The 22131-nt window shown below is 39.4% G+C and overlaps 1 non-coding gene across 1 annotated transcript; it reads left to right on the top strand.

Moving 5' to 3' along the window:
• The first annotated feature begins 21717 nt into the window (after positions 1–21717).
• Positions 21718–21823, top strand: LOC121983456. Its single transcript, XR_006112508.1, has one exon. It is a non-coding gene; the product is annotated as a small nucleolar RNA R71 (small nucleolar RNA).
• Positions 21824–22131: the final 308 nt, after the last annotated feature.

The raw sequence follows: 22131 nt of genomic DNA, 5'->3' as shown, positions 1-22131 counted from the left end.
AACTTATGAAAACAAAATTCTAAAAGTTAGATTACAACTATGCAAATGAAAAGAAAGAAAGAAAAGTTATGTTTAGTCTAACTCAATTGATAATTCCTAATGTTATAGCGCAGTCCCCGACAACGGCGCCAAAAACTTGTTCGCTCTCCGTAAGTGTACGGAAATGTCGCAAGTAATATAAAAGATTATCGTATCCACAGGAAATGGAATAAGCACTAGAAATGTTTCAACACGAGTTAGCCAAACAACTAATCAATTGGTTTCCAAAAGCTAAATGTAACTAATGAAAAGTAAACATAGAAATGAAAGATCAACAAACAAGATTATGGGCTATGATAAAGGAATGTTTTAGGAGTTTTGGTTTCTTTGTAAGATTCCTCAATGTAAATGATCTACCAAACCCTATTTCTCAGTTGTCCAACATTTATAGAAGGTTGCCGGTTCTCTCTTGCAATAGACAACCGGCTTAGGACTGAAATCTATACCTAAATGTGATCAATTATATATGAACTTGTGTTGTCTTTACACGGGCATGTTCCTGTCACGAAGATCCCTCGGATAATCAACACAAAGATCATACTTCTCAACCCCATAAGATATAAAGATTAATCCCTAAATCTATCCTACCCTCTTGAATTAACCTATTTCTCCCTAAATCTTATCCCTCAAACGTCCTTATACGGGCTTGCACCTTTTGCGTGCTTCCCTCAGAAAATCCAGTGGGAGATAATCTCTACAAGATCCATAGGACATTCAAACAATCAATCAAGAATGTGAATTAAGTCCACAACACAATGATTCATTCAAGATTGAATTGATACAAACAAGACAATATCATAGAAACAAGGAAATGTCAAATCCACAAGAGTTTGCATCAATTCATCATACAAATACTCCCTCTATCCTAAAACAAAGAGATCTACTCCATGAATCGAAGAGAGAAATCCGAAAATACAAAGATTACAAGCATTTCTTGATCCCCGAATCCAAGAAGAGGAGAGAAAGAAAACTTATATAAGATGAAGCTTGGTCTTCGGATCCAATCCACACTCCCGGATCCAATTTAGCCAAAACTAACTCAAGTTTAAATGTAAATAATGTTGGGACTTTCGAGCCGTAAAAATCAATTTTTGCGTTACGGAAACCCCGAAGTCCCATGCCACCGGATCCGTGCGAAGATAAAAATTTCATGTACATGTTTTCTAACCTAGATCTACTCTAGATCTACATGGTAGAGATTTATACCTTTGATGCGAAGCCCTTCGCTTATCCCGCTCGTCCAAGAAGATGCCGGATCTCAAGGGTGTCAAGTGAACACCCCTCTATGTGTATCCACACGAACAATTAGGTGAAGAGAAACCTCTTAAGTGTGCTAGCACTCAAGGAGGTTTCGACCAAAGTGGAGGAGAGGGAAAGAAGAAGATGAGAGGTGGAAGAAGAAGGAGTGAATGAGCACAAAAATTATAACCCACACAATAATGTGGCCGGCCACTTCATGAGGACTTTTAAACTCCATGGAATACCAAGAGTCACAACTCTTGATCTCCCTCATGAGGTGGCACACACATGTACTATCCTTGATGATGTGGAACATCATCATTGGCCCACTCTATGCCAACTCACAAATGAGGTGGCATTGGTCAAGTCAAACTTGACCTTTCATCTTCCCTTCTCAAGTCAAGTCAAACTTGACCTCTTCTCTCCCATGGTTGATCAAATCTAACCATTTGATTCAAACCAATTTAATTTAATGAATTTATATCCATTGAATTAAATTGACTCAATGAATCCAAATCTAATTAGACTCATTTAACACAAGAACCAAATTGAGTCCAACTCAATTAGCCTAATTAGGATTACTCTTAATCCAACTTGGTTCATCACATGAACCTAACCCTCTTGGTTCATCATATGAACCTAATCTCCATCTAATTGCCCTTTGTGTGTGACCCTATAGGTTCTTGTAACGTTGGCAATGCTCCTAAACCCATTTAGAAGCATAAGTAATGAGCGGTATCTAACAACACATCATTACTACCCAAGTTACAAGAATGTTGAGGTCCAACATCACCTTTGTGACTATTAATTGTGACTCTTCAAAATATATGACAAATGTCCTTCTATTCTTGACATCTAGATTGATCAATTTGAGGCATAGACAGTGTCATCCTCTGATCAATCTAAATCTTGAACTCCAAGTAGACTCACTATAATCAAATGAGCTTAATATCTCATATTGACTCATTTGGGTATGGTCATGCACTTAGTGGTCTCACTCTATCAAGAATAACGATGTCACTCCCGTTATATAGGAGGGATAGATCTCATCTACATCACTCACATCCCTTCGCATAATTTGTTACATACCCAGTAATCGCCTTTATAGTCCACCCAGTTACGGGTGACGTTTGACAAAGCCAAAGTATGCAAATCCTTATGTAGGGAACCATGGTGACTTCAGGTCCAAGGACTAATAGTCATACTAATAGCCACATGAGAAAGTATATGACACTCATATAACGATCCATGATACTTTCTCATGGCGGGTCATTCAGTATACATTCTCCAATGCATACCAATGTGTCAACTTGATATCTTTATATCCATGACTTGTGAGATCAAGTCATCGAGTTGACCTACATGCTAGTCTCATCGCACTAACATTGTCTCTGAATGTTAATACTTGACTAAGAATGATTAAGAGTAGTATTCTCTATATCATCTCACTATCGATTCAACCAATCGATTGATATAGATAAGAACCTTCTACTAAAAAACGCTATTATACTTAGTTATTTGGCACTAATACAAGTAAGTATAATAACCAAAACAAATGCCTTTATATACATAGGAATATGATACAATGAGTCCATACAACAATCATCATATGATTGGCTCTAAGGCTCTAATTAACAATCTCCCACTAGCATTAGTGCTAATTAGTGTAGGCTCTAAGGCCCAATGACCTAGTGTGACCATCATGCTTTCTCTATGCCAAAACCTTGGTCAAGGGATCAGCGATGTTAGCCTCTGTGGGAACTCTGCAAATCTTCACATCTCCTCTATCGATGATCTCTCGAATGAGATGTAAGCGCCGTAGTATGTGTTTGGTCCGCTGGTGTGAGCGAGGTTCCTTAGCCTATGCAATTGCTCCATTATTGTCATAATAGAGCTCTATCGGATCGGCTATGCTAGGAACCACCCCAAGCTCAGTAATGAACTTGTGGATCCAAACTGCCTCCTTTGCTACTTCTGATGTAGCAATATACTCGGCCTCTGTTGTAGAATCAACAACTGTGTCCTGCTTCAAACTCTTCCAGCTCACAGCACCACCATTCAAGCAAAACACGAACCCAGACTGTGATCTATAATCATCCTGGTCAGTTTGGAAGCTGACATCACTGTAACCCTTTACAGCTAGCTCATCATCGCCTCCATATATCAAGAAATATTCTTTAGTCCTTCTTAAGTACTTAAGAATATTCTTGACTGCTATCCAGTGACTTTCACCTGGATCTGATTGGTATCTTCTCGTCATGGTCAAAGCATACGAAACATCAGGACGAGTATATAGAATGGCGTACATGATAGATCCTATGGCTGAGGCATAAGGGATCGTATCCATGCGATATCTCTCCTCTCTAGAAGAGGGACTTTGAGTCTTCGAAAGACTCACACTATGTGACATCGGCAGAAATCCCTTCTTGGAGTTCTACATGGCAAACCGTAGTAATATCTTGTCAATATATGTGCTCTGACTTAGGCCAAAATATCTCTTAGATCTATCTCTATAGATCTTTATGCCTAGGATGCATGCTGCTTCACCTAAGTCCTTCATTGAGAAACAATTCCCTAGCCAAGTCTTTACATACTGCAGCAAAGGGATGTCATTCCCAATGAGTAGTATGTCATCCGCATACAATACAAGGAAGACAACTGTGTTCCCTACAACCTTCTTGTAGACACAAGGTTCATCTTCATTCTTAATGAAACCAAACTGTTTGATCGCATCATCGAATCGAAGATTCCAGCTCCGAGAAGCTTGCTTTAGTTCATAAATGGACTTATGCAGCTTGCATACTCTGCCAGTATGCTATGGATCTACAAAACCCTCAGGTTGTGTCATGTACACATCCTCGAGTAGGTTTCCATTCAGAAACACGGTTTTAACATCCATCTGTCAGATCTCATAATCATGGTATGCTGCAATAGTAAGCATGATCCGAATGGACTTAAACATCACTATTGGAGAAAAGGTTTCATCATATTCAATACCATGAATTTGCTTGAAACCTTTAGCTACCAGATGACCCTTATATATAAGTCCATCCATGTCAGTCTTTCTTTTAAAGACCCACTTACACCCAATGGGTTTGACCCCTTCAGGTGGATCAACCAAAGTCCATACTTTGTTGGTGTACATGGATTCCATTTCGGATCTCATGGCCTCTAGCCATTTCTCAGAATCTGGTCTCATCACAGCTTCCTGATAAGAGGTAGGCTCATTCTCAATGAGCATAGCGTCATCATGGTCAGACAAGAGAAATGAGTATCTCTCAGGCTGACGACGTACCCTATCAGACCTGCGAAGAGGTAAGTCTACTTGAACTGGCTATTGTTCCTCAACTGCTTGTGGAACAATCTCATCATCCATAACACTTTGTGGTTCCAGTTCAACTTCCATCAAGGCTTCAGTGCCATGTTCCATATCCTAAACTTCTTCAAGATTGAACGTACTCCCTCTAGTTTTTCTAGAAACAAAATCCCTTTCTAGAAATATCCCAGTCTTAGCCACAACTACTTTGTGTTGACTGGGAATGTAGAAGTAATATCCCTTTGTTTCCTTGAGATATTCAATAAAATAGCACTTATCGGATTTGGGTCCTAGTTTATCTGAGACTTAACGTCGAACGTAAGCCTCACAACCCCAAACCCTCATGAAAGACACCTGGGCATCTATCCCAGTCCATATCCTATATGGTGTCTTTATCACAGCCTTGGATGGAACACGGTTGAGTATGAAGGCTGCTGTGTCCAGAGCATAGCCCCAAAGAGATATAGGAATATCTGTATGACTCATCATAGACCGTACCATATCTAATAGGATATGATTCCTCCTTTCAGATACACCATTCCACTGTGGTGTTCTAGGAGGAGTGAGTTGGGATAGAATCCCACACTTAGCTAGATAGTCACGAAACTCATGGCTAAGGTATTCTCCATCTCGATCTGATCGAAGTATCTTAATACTCTTGCCAAGCTGGTTTTGTACTTCATTCTTGAATGCTTTGAACTTTTCAAAGGATTCTGACTTATCTGTCATCAAATACACATAACCATATCTACTGAAGTCATCAGTAAAGGTAATGAAGTACCTATAACCACCTTTGGCAGCGACATTGAAAGGGCCACATACATCACTATGTATAAGTCCTAACAAGTCAGTCGCTCTTTCGCTGTGTCCACTAAAGAGAGTCTTGGTCATCTTGCCTAATAGGCATGACTCGCATGTCTCATATGATTCGAAATCAAATGAGTCCAGCAAACCATCTTTATGGAGCTGGGATAGTGTTTGTCATTTATATGACCTAAGCGATAGTGCCAGAGATAGGTTTGGTTCATTTCATTTCATTTGAACCTCTTGGTATTTATGTTATAGATGGGGTTCTCTAAGTCTAGAATATAGAGTTCGTTCATCAGAGGTGCACTACAATAGAACATATCATTTAAATAAACTGAACAACATTTGTTCTTTATTATAAACGAAAAACCTTTCTTGTCCAAACAAGAAACTGAAATAATATTCTTAGTAAGAGTAGACATATAACAACATTCATCTAATTCTAGTACAAGCCCAAAGGGCAGAGATAGATAGTAAGTCCCTACAGCAACAGCAGCAACCCGTGCTCCATTGCCTACTCGTAGGTCCACCTCACCCTTCGTCAATGCCCTGCTATTTCTCAATGCCTGCACATTAGTACAAATGTGAGAAGCACATCCGGTATCTAATGCTCATGATGAAGAAATAGATAAATTGACTTTGATAACATATATACCTGAAGTAGAAGTCTCACTTCTCTTCTTCTTAAGATCTTCCAGGTAAACTTTGTAGTTCCTCTTCCAGTGCCCGGTCTGACCGCAGTAGAAGCAGGTAGCATCCTTGGCAACCCCTCCTTTGGGTTTCAATGCCTTGCCTTTGCCCTTGTCTTGGGACTTTCCCTTACCTTTAGGTTTGCCCTTGCCTTTGTACCTTTGCACCATCAAAATGGAGTTGGGCTTAACCTTCTTAAGGTTGAAGTTAGCAGTTTTCAAAATGCTAAGCAGCTCGGGCAGTGGCTTGTCAATTTCGTTCATGTTGTAATTCATGACAAATTGACTGTAGCTCTCTGGCAAGGATTGTGAGATCAAGTCAGTGGCCATCTCTAAGCCAAGGGGAAATCCCAACCTCTGTAGGTTTTCTATGTACCCAATCAACTTGAGTACATATGGACCTACGGGAGTCCCATCTTGCATCTTGCACTGAAATAGTACCTTAGAGATCTCGAATCTCTCGTCCCTAGCTTATCATTAATATAGTTGACGAAGATGTTCAACCATATCATAAGCACCCATCAACTCGTGTTGCTTCTGAAGCTCAGAGTTCATGGTCATGAGCATGAGACAGTATACATCTAATGCGTCATCTTGATGCTTCTTATAAGCATCACGGTCAGCTCGCGTGGCAGTGGCAGGAGGTGCCTCGAGAATGGGCGTCTCCAGGACGTATAATTTCCTTTCCTGAGTGAGAACACTTCTCAGGTTCCTGTACCAGTTCAGGAAATTAGCTCCATTGAGCTTGTCCTTATCAAGGACAGAACGCAGGGAGAAGGTGTTCGTGTTTGAGGACATGACAATCTACAATAGAAAATGCAGAAAATAAATATCATATTCCACTAATCATTTAATTAGGCCTTTAACTAAATGATACTCCCACTGAATTATAAAACTTTTGTAGAATCAAGTCATGGATGTGGTCAAACCACACTTACTAGATTCTAACCAACTAGCTATAATTCTTGCGGGACAAGATCCACATCATACTACGCCTTGAGTTAGCTTTGGCTAAATCGCCCAAGACTTAGTATGATTGGTAGGTAACTAATTACCAATTACATCTCTATGCAACTCTTGTTTATAGGATCAAGATCCGCATGTATATTAAAACTTGAGTTAGTTTTGGCTAAATCGCCCAAGAGTTAATATAAATGTGATTTTGACTTATCTACCAACCATTGGAAAATGCCTATAATTAAACCCAATCCAATTGACTTTAACTAGTTTTACTCAATCTGATTGAGTTTGTACTCACCCAGGCATTGATAGGTGGGACCAAAATTGTCCCTCCGCACCCTACCAAGATAATATGCGTTGCTCTGCTTTGGCAGATTCAACAACAACATGTGATCAAGGTAGTGATGGGTATCACAGCATGGTAGGCATTTTGAGTTGACGCGATTAAGATCTAATCTAATCGTTGATGTGTATCATACACGATTTAGATCTAATCTAATCGTGGTGTATCATATACGCGATTTAGATCTAATCTAATCGTTAAGGTACTAATTAATTACTCTACTCTAGCATGCATCACATACACATACACAAGCAATTAATTAAATTGTGATTAGTCATGACCCTACTACGATCTTCTCAAGCCAATGATAAAATCATATGGTCAACCTAGGGTCAACAGCTTCTCCAAGCTCCTCCCTTTGACTGCTAGCTATGTGTTGCTCGCACCCTCCTCGTAACTCCTCGAGTGGACCTTCCACCGCTCCAATTTTGTACATTACAAATTTGAAACTCGAGTTACATTTGAGTCTAAAACTATTTTATAATAGGAATATTAAAATATGGAAAGGCACGACGCGCAGGTCGCATAGAAAATACAACACGCACATCACACAAAATGGCGCGCAGGCCATAATATGAATTCCAACACATTTTATCCAATCTTATTGGGTAGTTGGGCCATGACCATCACAAAAATTATAAATAATTCTAAATGATATAATTTCCATAAGTTTCTATAATTTTACTATTAATTTTATGATTTTATGAGTCACAACTTCTCGCCGGTCCCGTTTAGCGATTTTCGGGTGCGATCGCTAGACAATGCCCCTTGCGGGGTTAGGGGCAGCACCCCTTCTCACAAAATGAGTCTCACGAGTGTCCCACGATGATCTTACAACGTGTTTAGCCGCTGTCCCAAAATATTTTGGGCGAGACCTTATCGTTTCAGAAGGTGTTTCTCGGTAGTCGAAGCCTACAAGTGACCAAACACTTGTTGGTTCGCTTCTACGAGACAAATACTCATAAAAAACATAAAAACAGTAAATATACAGAAACTTACAGATCTGTAGTTTTTCATAAAAACCAAAATAAAACACGTACACGCTTCGCACGTGGCTCTGATACCACTGTTGGGACTTTCGAGCCGCAAAAATCGCTTTTTGCGTTGCGGAAACCCCGAAGTCCCATACGACCGGATCCGTGTGAAGATAAAAATTTTGTGTACATGTTTTCTAACCTAGATCTACTCTAGATCTACATGGTAGAGATTTATACCTTTGATGCGAAGCCCTTCGCTTATCCCGCTCGTCCAAGAAGATGCCGGATCTCAAGGGTGTCAAGTGAACACCCCTCTATGTGTATCCACACGAACAATTAGGTGGAGAAAAACCTCTTAAGTGTGCTAGCACTCAAGGAGGTTTCGACCAAAGTGGAGGAGAGGGAAAGAAGAAGATGAGAGGAGGAAGAAGAAGGAGTGAATGAGCACAAAAATTTTAACCCACACAATAATGTGGCCGACCACTTCATGAGGACTTTTAAACTCCATGGAATACCAAGAGTCACAACTCTTGATCTCCCTCATGAGGTGGCACACACATGTACTATCCTTGATGATGTGGAACATCATCATTGGCCCGCTCTATGCCAACTCACAAATGAGGTGGCATTGGTCAAGTCAAACTTGACCTTTCATCTTCCCTTCTCAAGTCAAGTCAAACTTGACCTCTTCTCTCCCATGGTTGATCAAATATAACCATTTGATTCAAGCCAATTCAATTTAATGAATCTATATCCATTGAATTACATTGACTCAATGAATCCAAATCTAATTAGACTCATTTAACACATGAACCAAATTGAGTCCAACTCAATTAGATAAATTAGGATTACTCTTAATCCAATTTGGTTCATCACATGAACCTAACCCTCTTGGTTCATCATATGAACCTAATCTCCATCTAATTGCCCTTTGTGTGTGACCCTATAGGTTCTTGTAACGTTGGCAATGCTCCTACACCCATTTAGAAGCATAAGTAATGAGTAGTATCTAGCAACACATCATTACTATCCAAGTTACAAGAATGTTGAGATCCAACATCACCTTTGTGACTACTAATTGTGACTCTTCACAATATATGACAAATGTCCTTCTATCCTTGACATCTAGATTAATCAATTTGAGGCATAGACGGTGTCATCCTCTGATCAATCTAAATCTTGAACTCCAAGTAGACTCACTATAATCAAATGAGCTCAATATCTCATATTGACTCATTTGGGCATGACCATGCTCTTAGTGGTCTCACTCTATCAAGAATAACGATGTCACTCCCGTTATATAGGAGGGATAGATCCCATCTACATCACTCACATCCCTCCGCATAATATGTTACATACCCAGTAATCGCCTTTATAGTTCACCCAGTTACGGGTGACGTTTGACGAAGCCAAAGTATGCAACTCCTTATGTAGGGAACGATGGTGACTTCAGGTCCAAGGACTAATGGTCATACTAATAGCCACATGAGAAAGTATATGACACTCATATAACGATCCATGATACTTTCTCATGGCGGGTCATTCAGTATACATTATCCAATGCATACCCATGTGCCAACTTGATATCTCTATATCCATGACTTGTGAGATCAAGTCATCGAGTTAATCTACATGCTAGTCTCATCGCACTAACATTGTCCCTAAATGTTAATACTTGACCAGGGATGATTAAGAGTAGTGTTCTCTATATCATCTCACTATCGATTCAACCAATCGATTGATATAGATAAGAACCTTCTACTCAAGGACGCTATTATACTTAGTTATTTGGCACCAATACAAGTAAGTACAATAACCAAAATAAATGCCTTTATATACATAGGAATATGATACAATGAGTTCATACAACAATCATCATATGATTGGCTCTAGGGCTCTAACGTACAAATAAGATTTTTGATCCTATAAACAAGAGTTGCATAGAGATGTAATTGGTAAATTCGTTATCTACCGATCATACTAAGTCTTAGGCGATTTAGCCAATGCTAACTCAAGGCGTAGTATGATGTGGATCTTGTCCCGCAAGAATTATAGCTAGTTGGTTAGAATCTAGTAAGTGTGGTTTGACCACATCCATGACTTGATTCTATAAAAATTCTATAATTCAGTGGGGGCATCATTTAATTAAAGGCCTAATTAAATGCTAGTTGGAATATGATATTAATTTTCTGCATTATTTTTGTTGTAGATTTTCAGGTCGACAAACATGAACACCTTCTCCCTGCGTTCTGTCCTTGACAAGGACAAGCTCAATGGAGCTAATTTCCTTGACTGGTACAGGAATCTAAGAATTGTTCTCACATAAGAAAGAAAACTGTATGTCTTGGAGAAGCCCATTCCCGAGGCACCTCCTGCCACTGCCACGCGAGCAAACCGAGATGCTTATAAGAAGCATCAAGATGAGGCATTAGATGTGTCATGCCTCATGCTCACAACCATGAACTCTGAGCTTCAGAAGCAACACGAGTTGATGACTGCTTATGATATAGTTAAACATCTTCGTCAACTATATCAAGGACAAGCAGAGCACTGGAAGAGGAACTACAAAGGATACCTGGAAGATCTTAAGAAAAAGAGAAATAAGATTTCTACTTCAGGTATACATGTTATAGAAGTCAATCTCTCTATTTCTTCATCGTGGGTATTAGATACTAGGTGTGCTTCTCACATTTGTACTAATGTACAGGCGCTGAGAAATAGCAGGACATTGACGAAGGGCAAGATAGACCTACGAGTAGGCGATGGAGCAAGAGTTGCTGCTGTTGCTGTAGGAACTTACTTTCTATCTCTACCCTCTGGGCTTGTACTAGAATTAGATGAATGTTGTTATGTGTCTGGTCTTACTAAGAACATTTTTCAGTTTCTTATTTAGACAAGAAAGGTTTTTCGTTTATAATAAAGAAGAAATATTGTTCTGTCTATTTAAATGATATGTTCTATTGTAGTGCACCTCTGATGAACGAACTCTATATTCTAGACTTAGAGAACCCCATCTATAACATAAGTACCAAAAGGTTCAAGTCAAATGAAATGAACTAAACCTATCTCTGGCATTGTCGCTTAGGTCATATAAATGACAAACGCTTATCCCAGCTCCATAAAGATAGTTTACTGGACTCATTTGATTTTGAATCATATGAGACATGCGAGTCATGCCTACTGGGCAAGATGACCAAGACTCCCTTTAGTGGACACAGCGAAAGTGCGACTGACTTGCTAGGACTTATACATAATGATGTATGTGGCCCTTTCAATGTCGCAGCCAGAGGTGGTTATAGGTATTTCATTACATTTACTGATGACTTCAGTAGATATGGTTATGTGTATTTGATGACACATAAGTCTGAATCCTTTGAAAAGTTCAAAGCATTCAAGAATGAAGTACAAAACCAGCTTGGCAAAAGTATTAAGATACTTCGATCAGATCGAGGTGGTGAATACCTTAGCTATGAGTTTCGTGACTATCTAGCTGAGTGTGGAATTCTATCCCAACTCACTCCTCCTGGAACACCACAGTGGAATGGTGTATCTGAAAGGAGGAATCGTACCCTATTAAATATGGTGCGATCTGTTGGTGCGGGAAGCATCCGACGATCGAACTCGTGTTTTGATAATGGCAAAGAATTCAAAGTTAAGATGTTTGGTAATCTAACAAGTCTACTTGAGGATGTCAGGAAAGTCCTAGCTGCGGTTAGGCAAAGGGAAAACCCTAGGGGGCGGTAACCCTAGGTCATAGGGGGTGGTAACCCTATGCGAAAAGTCTTGGTAGGTCGATGTCTTCAGGCAAAAGTCCTAGGGGGTGGTAACCCTAGGTGGAAAGTCCTGGTGTCGCGAACCAGGTGAAAGACTGGATTGGCCGGGAAGCGGATGTCCAGCAGAAAGTCCAGAAGCGTCGGGTGCTGAGCAAAAGTCTAGTCGATCTGGAGGATCGACTGGCAACAGGTAAAATCTCCTGAGTGGAGTAGGTGAGGACGCGTTCCCCGTAGAGGGAACAGTAGGCGTCGGGTCGACCTAGGGTTTCCGGTCGGAAACCCGAAGTCAGACTCGGACAGTCCGGAGACTGTCTATACTTTATTTATCATGTGTTTTGTGCTAACTTTGTGTTGCAGGATTGTGTTTGGAACTAACGTATCTTGCAGGTGAAAAGGAGCAACCTAATTCCTCGGATGAACAGTGTCCGAGGCTCCTCCATGGAGCTTGAAGGCGCCTTGGGTACAAAAGCTGACCTGGCCGCGAAACAGGGTTGAAGGCGCCTCAGCTGGCTCTGGAGGCGCCTTGGAAGGCGCCTTGAAGGTCCTTGAAGGCGCCCTCAAAGGTGATAAGCGCAAACTGGTCAGCGCTCATCTGCACGGTGGACAGGGTTGAAGGCGCCTCAGCTGGCTCTGAAGGCGCCTTGGATGCCCTTTATAAGGGGACTTCGAGCAGCATTGAAGGACAACAACTTCCAAGCGATCCTTGTGCTGCGTGCTGCTCAATCAACGACCCTGAAGTGCTGTTACGAGTCCACGACGACCAGGAGCTTCGAGATTACGATTCTGTCGTCGGTATACTTGTTTTTAATTACTGTACTAATTGTAAATCTTGTACTCCTTTTCGTACTTATAAGTGTTGCCCACCGAAAGCGATCAAGGATCGCGGGCCTTCGAGTAGGAGTCGACCTAGACTCCGAACGAAGTAAAACTTCTTGTATCCCTCTGTGATTGCATTCGTTATTTCCGCTGCGTATATTTACTTTGATAGTTTTACGATTCCGATACGATCAAAATAGCCGTGAGCGCTATTCACCCCTCCCCCCCTCTAGCGCGTCTCGATCCAACAATTGGTATCAGAGCGGGGTCGTCTTGAATCAGTGCAACCACTATTCGAGACAATTTTTTCGTGGTTTTGTTCGGAGTCGATTAGAATTTAGCCTCATAGATATATTCTAATTTCTTTTTACGAATCGATTTTTTGCTCAAAGTTGGTCAATACCACTTGAGCATGTTATTTTTTCCTTCCTCCCGCACTACTAATCCAAGACTTAGTCTTGGAATAGATCTTGTTGTTTCTATTTTTTTTGTAGATCTAAATGGCCCAACAAGAAGGATATAGCACCGTTCGTCCCCCATTATTTTCCGGAGAAGACTTCGGATATTGGAAGGGGCGAATGGAGATATATCTAAAGATCCAGTTCGACACCTGGATGATCGTCAAAACAGGACTGCAACTACCAACTGGTACAGACGGTAAGCCTACATCCTGTGAGAACTGGGAGCCCGCATTTATCAGAAAAGTGGAAGCCGACGCCAAAGCCACCTGCACCATCCAGTGCGGTCTGACCAAAGAAGAGCTCAACAGAGTCGGTCCATTCTCCTCCGCAAAGGAACTATGGGAGAAGCTGATCGAACTTCACGAGGGCACCTCGGAAACCAAGGTAAGTAAGCGTGATCTGTTACTTAACAAATTATACAATTTGAAAATGCAGGAAGGCGAGACGGCAAGTTCTCTACACGCTCGAATCCAAGATATTCTGAACTCTCTTCATGGAATCGGGCAAAAGGTAGAAAACAGAGATATAATAAGGTATGCTCTTAACTCATTTCCTAGGAGCTCATTGTGGGCATCAATGGTAGATGCCTACAAAGTCTCTAAGGATTTGTCTTCCTTAAAATTAGATGAATTATTTAGTGAATTTGAACTCCATGAACAAACTAATGCACAGCCATCCGAGAAGGGCATTGCTTTGGTTGCAGGTACAAGTCGAACAAGGGAATCAAGAGTACGGCGAAAGATTGAATCGGAATCAGAAGACGAACCCGACTCAGAAGATTCAGAGGATGAACTGACCAGCGAACTAGTAAATCTCGTGAAGAAGCTCTACAAGAAGAAGAAGGGATTCAACAAGAAAGATCTAAAGAAGGCAGTTCAATCCAAGGAGGTTCAACAGAACTCAAAGGCAAAGTACGAAGTCACTTGCTACGGGTGCAACCAGAAGGGGCATATAAAAGCCAACTGCCCCAAGGAAGCCAAGAAGCAAAGAAGAAAGAAGGCACTAAAGGCAACTTGGGACGAATCTTCTTCGGAGGACGAAGACGACGAACTCGACCAAACGAGTTTACTCGCATTGATGGCCCGGGACCAGATCAGCGAATCCGAGAGCGAGTCAGAAGCCGACTCTGAGCAAAGCCACGGATCCACATCCGTTTCCGAAGGGCCAGACTCCGCTGTAAGTATTCCTAGGCTTAATAATTTAGTCAATTATTTACTTCGCAAATTAGCCAAGTCAAATTTGAAAATTAAGTCACTTTTAAAAGAAGTAACCATCCTTAAAGGAGTAACTAACTCAACATCTTTAATTGAAGATTCAACTCAAGTACAAGAACTTGAGAAAGAAAATTCAAATCTGAAAAATCAGTTAAAAGATTTAAAAATTACTTTAGAAAAGTTCTCTCTGGGCTCCAAGAATTTGGATCTAATTCTTGGGACACAAAGAGCCGTCTACAATAGAACTGGGCTAGGATATAAAAATAAAAGGAAATATAAATCTTATTTATCTTTAATAAACAAACAAAGTAGTAAATCAGTCCAAGCATAGGTCCCCAAGTCCAAATTGATCAATCAAATTGGACTTGGCCAATACTGGGTTCCGAAGGATCAAATATACTACCTCGACAGACCATATCGAGGCCGTGATCCAGGGAAAGCTAAAATGAAAACGATCTTAATTTAAAATTCGAAATTAAATTAAAAATTAAAAATTAAAAATTAAAAATCAAATTCTAAATTTAAAATTCGAAATTAAATTAAAAATTAAAAATTAAAAAATCAAATTCTAAATTTAAAATTCGAAATTAAATTAAAATTCAAAATTAAATAAAAAAATTCAAAATTTAAAATTCAAAATTAAACTAAAAATTCAAAATTAAATTGAAAACTAGATGGAGGATCCAAACTAGCTGGCACCTCCAACTGAACTACCCGATAGGGTAACTAAACCTAATCTATCCAAAATGGGTAAAACAAGAATAGATTACCCGGCAGGGTAATTAAGGTTAGATTAAAATGGGATAAGTTTAACTTGAACCACAGTACTGGTGAAGTTTTTGGATGATAGTACGTTAGGGAAGCTTGGGCATCGCATGTCTAGGAAGATATGGCTTCGACCTGGTGCATTTGGCCAAGTGGAACTGACCGAAGCTACCCTTAAATGGATCCTAACTAGTTAGACCAAGTTTTAGTATTAAGTTCAATGGGTAGGACTATTTGGAAAACCTCGAAGGCATGGTTACTTTAATGAGCTCCTTGTGACTCACCATAGCCCAGAAGTTTATCCAAAAAATGCTTACTTGTTGAACCCAAAGCTAAACCTGAATCTAACACAAAGTTAAACCAGACCCTTGAATTCAACAATAAATCATCTCACATCAATTGTAGGATTCCCTGATTGACAATTTAGAACGGGTGAGATGACTAAGAAACAAAATCAATTTCAAAATTATTTAAAAAATGTTTTCAAAATTAATTTAAAAATTATTTAAAAAATCTTTTCAAAATTAATTTCAAAATTATTTAAAAAATCTTTTCAAAATTAATTTCAAAATTATTTAAAAAATCTTTCCAAAATCAATTTCAAAATTATTTAAAAAACTCTTCAAAATCAATTTCAAAATTATTTAAAAAATCTTTTCAAAATTAATTTCAAAATTATTTAAAAAATCTTTCCAAAATCAACTTCAAAATTATTTAAAAAACTTTTCAAAATCAATTTCAAAATTATTTTAAACTTAAAATTATTTGAAAAACTTAAATTTCAAAATTATTTTAACTTAAATTTCAAAATTATTTTAACTTAAATTTCAAAATGATTTTAAAACTTAATTTTCTAAAACCATATTGTTTTTATCAAAACTAAACCTTAAAGAATGTGTCGATTAAAAAAAAAAAATATTGGGACACATAGCATCCGAAGGCGCCTCCATCTAAGAGGAGGCGCCCTCAAGCAGCGGCGGGAAATTTCCCGCCGCTCACTTAAGGCGCCTTAAAACCTCTCTTTTGTCACGAACAGAAGCATTTTTGCTTCTGTTCGTGTCTCGCCGCAAGCCACCGATCTCTTCGGTTTCTTCCCAACCAAGGTGACTTCTACCTATCTCCTTCCCTTTAAATCCAAGCTATGCCTTCTAGGTACAATCTAAACCCTTCTTTAAGTGCTTAAATCCTATATTTTTTAGTTTTGCAATTTTTCTTGCATAATAGGAAGCGTCGTATTGTGGATACCACACCAGCACGGGCCCCTTCCACGGATCCGAGATTCCCCTCGGAACAGCATAGGATAGATTTCTCTAGGTTTACGTTTGAGTCAATCAAACCTAGATATATTGGTAGGGAGTTTTTGTCACAAAATTGTCAACCCACTATCCAAATGATAACCCATTATCATTTAGATAAACTGGTTGATTGCACCACAACTGTCAATCAAGACCTATGTGCCCAGTTCTATCACAACCTTGAAAAGGTTGATGATAGAACTTATACCACCAGGGTAGGAGGTACAGACATTTAGTTCACTCCATCACTACTTCGCACCAGCCTAGAGATTAGGGAGTCTGAGTGTACATTTTTATGTTATCCGAGTAGGCCTCTACCTTTTGGTGCCCCCTATTCCCACGTTACATTAGACGACATTTACATGCATTTCTATGGGGAGGAGAGACCCTTAGGCCTGTCTGAGTTCAGATCCACTCTTCTTCGAGTTCAGGATTATGCTATGTACAGAGTCCTGACAGCCTGTATTCTACCCTTATCAACTCGGGATGTCTCGACGATGCGACCGTCCCACTCGTTTTTCTTGTACGCCCTCACCCAGCACCTGGATATAGACATAGCCCTCCATATGTGTTACGCTCCGCAAGTGTACGGAAATGTCGCAAGTAATATAAAAGATTATCGTATCCACAGGGACTGAAATAAGCACTAGAAATGTCTCAATGCGAATTAGCTAAACAACTATCCAATCGTTTCAAAAGCAAAGTAAAGGTAAACAAATCTAATATTAGAGATCAACAAACAAGAGTTTAGTGTTTTGAGTTATGATAAAGGGAGATTCTAGGAGTTTCGGTTTCTTTGTAAGATTTCTTGAATGTAAATGGTTCACCAATTCTTATTCCACAATTTCCAAACATGTAGAAAGTTGCCGGTTCCCTCTTGCAATAGACAACCGGCTAAGGACTGAGAAATGTATCTAAATAGGATTAATTAGACATGAACCTACGTTGTCCTTACACAGAAGCGCACCTATTACTATGCCTTCGTCGGATATCAACATAGAAGCCCACAACTTATTAATCTATAAAGATACAAGAAGCTAATCATAGAATCCATCCTACTCTCTTGAATATTCCTATTTCCTCTTCAAGATTATCTCTCAAACGTCTTTACACGGGCTTGCACCTGTCACATGGATCCCTCGGATGATCGAGTGAGAGTTTATCCTTACCAAGTCCATAAGAAATCCAAACAATCAATCAAGAATGAGAATTAAGCACAAACCACCATCAATCATTCAAGATCTAATTGATACAAGCAAGATAATGTCATTGAAACAAGAAGATGGCAAATCCATAAGAGATTACATCAATCCATCATACAAATACTCCCTTAATCCTAGAATACAAGATCTACTCCATGAATCGAGGAAGAAAACCCGAAAGAATAGAGATTACAAGCATTCCTTGAATCCCCAATCCAAGAAAACAAGAAGAGGGGAAAAGAGAAAACTTATCTACAAAGAAGTTTCGTCTTCGGATCCAATCCACGCTCCGGAGTCGAAATCATCGAGATCTCCCTTAGAATTGCCCAGAAATCCTCCCAAGAATGGGAGGAAACCACCAAATCTTGCTTTCTCCCAAAGGGGGAGAGATCCCCTTTCAATTCATGAAGAAGGGTTTAAATAGAGGAGGGAATCGGGCGCCACACGGCCCCGTGACATGGCCGTGTGACTCCACACGGCCAGAACCCTTCTGCTTTCTGGAAATGATACACGGCCGTGTGGTGCACACGGCCACAGCCTGCTTGGTCTCTGGAAGTCTCACACGACCGTGTAGATCCACACGGCCATGTAAGGCTTCTGCTCTGGTTGGCTTCAAATCTTGACACGGCCGTGCGAGGTTCACACGGCCATGTCATCTTCCTCTTCTGTTGGTGCCAAACTCCACACGGCCCGAGCTCCATCCCAGTGCATGGCCGTGTGAGGTACACGGCCCGGTGCTTTCTCCCTTCGTTTCCTCCAATGCATGCCCAAAGATGTAGATTCTTCACCAAATCGACTCCTGTGTACAGAAAATGCACAAAAAGCAGATCTCCGAACCAAAAGAGTAAATATGCTAAAAGGAAAGTAGTTAAAATGCATAGATCAAGCATGCTCAAGTATGTAAATGTGCATAAAACATGCATAAAAGTATATAATCTACGCACATCACACCCCCAGACTTAAACCTTTGCTTGTCCTCAAGCAAAATGCTGCAGTCTAAATTCATATGTTCTACAACACATTCATAAAACCCAGTGCACTTTCCTAATTCTATCAAAAAGTTTCATTAATAAGCATGATCATGGAAACAAGTAAAGTATGGTTCAAGCATAAGAATCTTGTGCGCAGTGTAAAAGTAACTCAACACCCTTCAAGTTTCAATCCATGTCCTAGTCAAGTCGTTATCAAATTTGAATTCCTAATGTTTCCAGTGAAAGACAAGTAACCAGTGATAGACACTTACTTACCATTCACTTGGTTCATATTTCTCAACTAACCCAAGGTCTCAAAGGTGTGCTCAATCTCAAGAGAAGCTAAACAGTCATTTCCCCAGTAACCTAACTCGGTCTCAAAGGGGTGACTTGCTAGATTCCACTCATGACAACTGTTTTTTATATCCCTTATTGTGTTTTTTTTTTTTTTTTATAAGTGTTTGCATTGTGCAAAACTTATTCACAAATGTACTTTTAGCACACATGTTGGGATATTTTGATTTTTCCAAATGAGCTTTAATGATTTGAGACTCATCCAGTAACCAAAATGAAAGTTGAGAAATCACCATGGAAACCAAGTACTAAGCAAACAAGATGAATCATGACTATTTCAATGACATCAACTATTCAATCATCAAGCACAAGTGTAGTGAAGATAAAATCCTTACGGTTGAACCAAAACTAAAACTCATCACCATAAGATTCTTAGCTTATTAATGCTTCCCAAGATAGAAAAAAGAACTACACAAAGTTTACTAGTAGCATCATGCGAACATCATGAATCGAGACAATAATCGTGCTAACATTTCGCTTGAATCCAAGAAAGCATATAAGTGAAGATTTGATGTTCTCAAGATGTATGCCACAAAAAATCAAAACACAATGCAAGACATAAGCAAAAACAAAAACAAACAAAGCAAATCAAATGCATCCCCCCAGACTTAAATTTTTCATTGTCCCAATGAAAACTAAAAACAATGTGGAGGAGATTTTAAAAGAAGTTACCAAGTGATGAGCTCCAAATGGTTGACGTTCATGTTTTTAAAGATACTCCTCCATCCAATACTCACATTCCTCCACAACTTTGAATTCTACAACAATAAGATAGACAAGAAAAATTAAGTAGAGGATACATGTTTATTATAAAGAGAGAACTAAAGACATAAAAGAAAATAAGGAAAATGAACTTGGGTTGCCTCCCAAGAAGCGCTTGTTTAAGGTCATTAGCTCGACCACCTCATTAGATTCATCTAAATCTTGCTCTTGGAGGGGTAAGATATTTTAGAACCCTCCTACCAAGGGCTCTTATTATGGAGGGAGCTTTCATCAAAGGAACTACAAAGTAAAGTATAACTCTCTCCATCTTCGTCTTCTTGGAAATTTTTTCAGGTGGTCGAAGACGGTTCAGATTGAGCTTCCAATTATTGGGCCATGTGAAATCTGCACATCCAAAAGAAAAACAAATCTCCCACAAGCATGTTATATAGTATAGAGCTAGAACCATATCAAGATAAGATGAATAAGTAATAAAAACTGAATCACATCCAACAAAGTCAATTATAGGTACCTCCATAAAGTTTTCCAAAAGATCACAAGAAATACTAACCTTACCTTGTTGAGAAATACCTGAAATTTCTAAACATGTAGATGTGACTTCCTCTGAATCAAATGATGGTTCTGGCTCTAGCTTAGGTGTTGATGATATCAATGATGGTCATTCTCGAGACTCTACTAGCTCTGTATAAGTCCCTACACATTGTTCCACAACATGATCAATTCTTAAAACCTCTAAGGGTTGTCTTGACAAAGGTGGTGATCCTTGAGATGCTGCTTCCACAACACAGCTCCCTACACTTCCATATCATCATCATCAACACATACATCAAAAAATAAACCAACATCTATGTCCTCAATAGGAGAATCAATAACAAGAGGATCAATAACTTCACTTGCAGTTTTAAGTTGATCTACCACATCACATTCATCATCTGAAAATTCGATGTCACTATAACACCTTATAAAATTTTGAGATAGATCTGAAAACTTATTTACCACTACATTATCAATAAAATCCTCATCTGAAAAATCTTCATCTTCATATATATTCAAAAATCTACACTCAACCATATTAGTGTCACAGGTTTTGGCGAAGGCTTTATGTGCATTTACCGCCAGTGACCTTTGTGGAAAAGGAACCTGTAGTGAGGGTCCGGGGAGAGACTGAACTCGCTGTTTCCGAAATTCCCTTTGGGCTTTTGGAGGAGGTCCAACTTGCTTATCTAATGTTGGTGTGATTAATCGTTGAGGGAAAGGTACTTCTGGCCTTTGGGAACTTCCCAGAGAAATGGAACTGAGTTCTTGTGATCTTCTATTATTCTTCTCCTCAATTCTAAACATGTCGTTCTTCAGAAGTTCTTCATGATTTTTTCCACTTCTCAACCCAACATCATCACACTTTTCATTGGATCTTGACTGTGTAGGAGGGGGATCTTCTTTAAACCATTTTGAAACAATACTATCAAGCTTTGCCCCAAATGTTTGAACTCCTCACTCTGTGACTTGTGAATTTCAACATTTTTAGGTGGTTGAATTTCATTTTGTTTGACATGCTCTCTTACATTTATAGCTTGCACTTTTTGAATATCTGAGGGAAATTCCATCCAACTTTTGTTCGACCATTCATGGAGGTTCAATGTCACTTGATCAATTAATGAATAAGCTTCATCTACACTTTTGTCCATAAAAGAATCTCCAGCTGATGAATCCAATAAACTCTTGTCTGAGAAAGAAATTCCCCCATAGAATATGTGCAAAATCAACCATTTTTCAAAACCATGATGAGGGCACTGTCTTTGAAGACTCTTGAATCTATCCCATGCTTCAAATAATGATTCTCCATATCCCTGAGCAAAATTTGTTATGCAATTCCTCATATACACCGTTCTACTAGGAGGGAAAAAATGATTTAGAAATTGCTTCTCCAATTGTTCCCAACTTGTGATGCTTTGAGGACAGAGAGAATATAGCCAAGTCCTTGCTTTATCCTTGATACTGAAAGGAAATGTCATAAATCGAACTGCATTTGCTGATACTCCTTCACATTTCACCAAATCACAAAACTCTAAAAATGTTTCAAGATGCAGATAAGGACTTTCTGATACTTCTCCTCCAAATTTGTGACCTTGTATCATGAAAATTATCTTTGGGTCTAGTTGGAAACTTTCTGCTTCAATTTGAGGTTGC

This window comes from Zingiber officinale, chromosome 5A, assembly GCF_018446385.1.
Source record: "Zingiber officinale cultivar Zhangliang chromosome 5A, Zo_v1.1, whole genome shotgun sequence".
NCBI lineage: Eukaryota > Viridiplantae > Streptophyta > Magnoliopsida > Zingiberales > Zingiberaceae > Zingiber > Zingiber officinale.
This window is presented reverse-complemented; position numbering and strand designations above follow the sequence as displayed.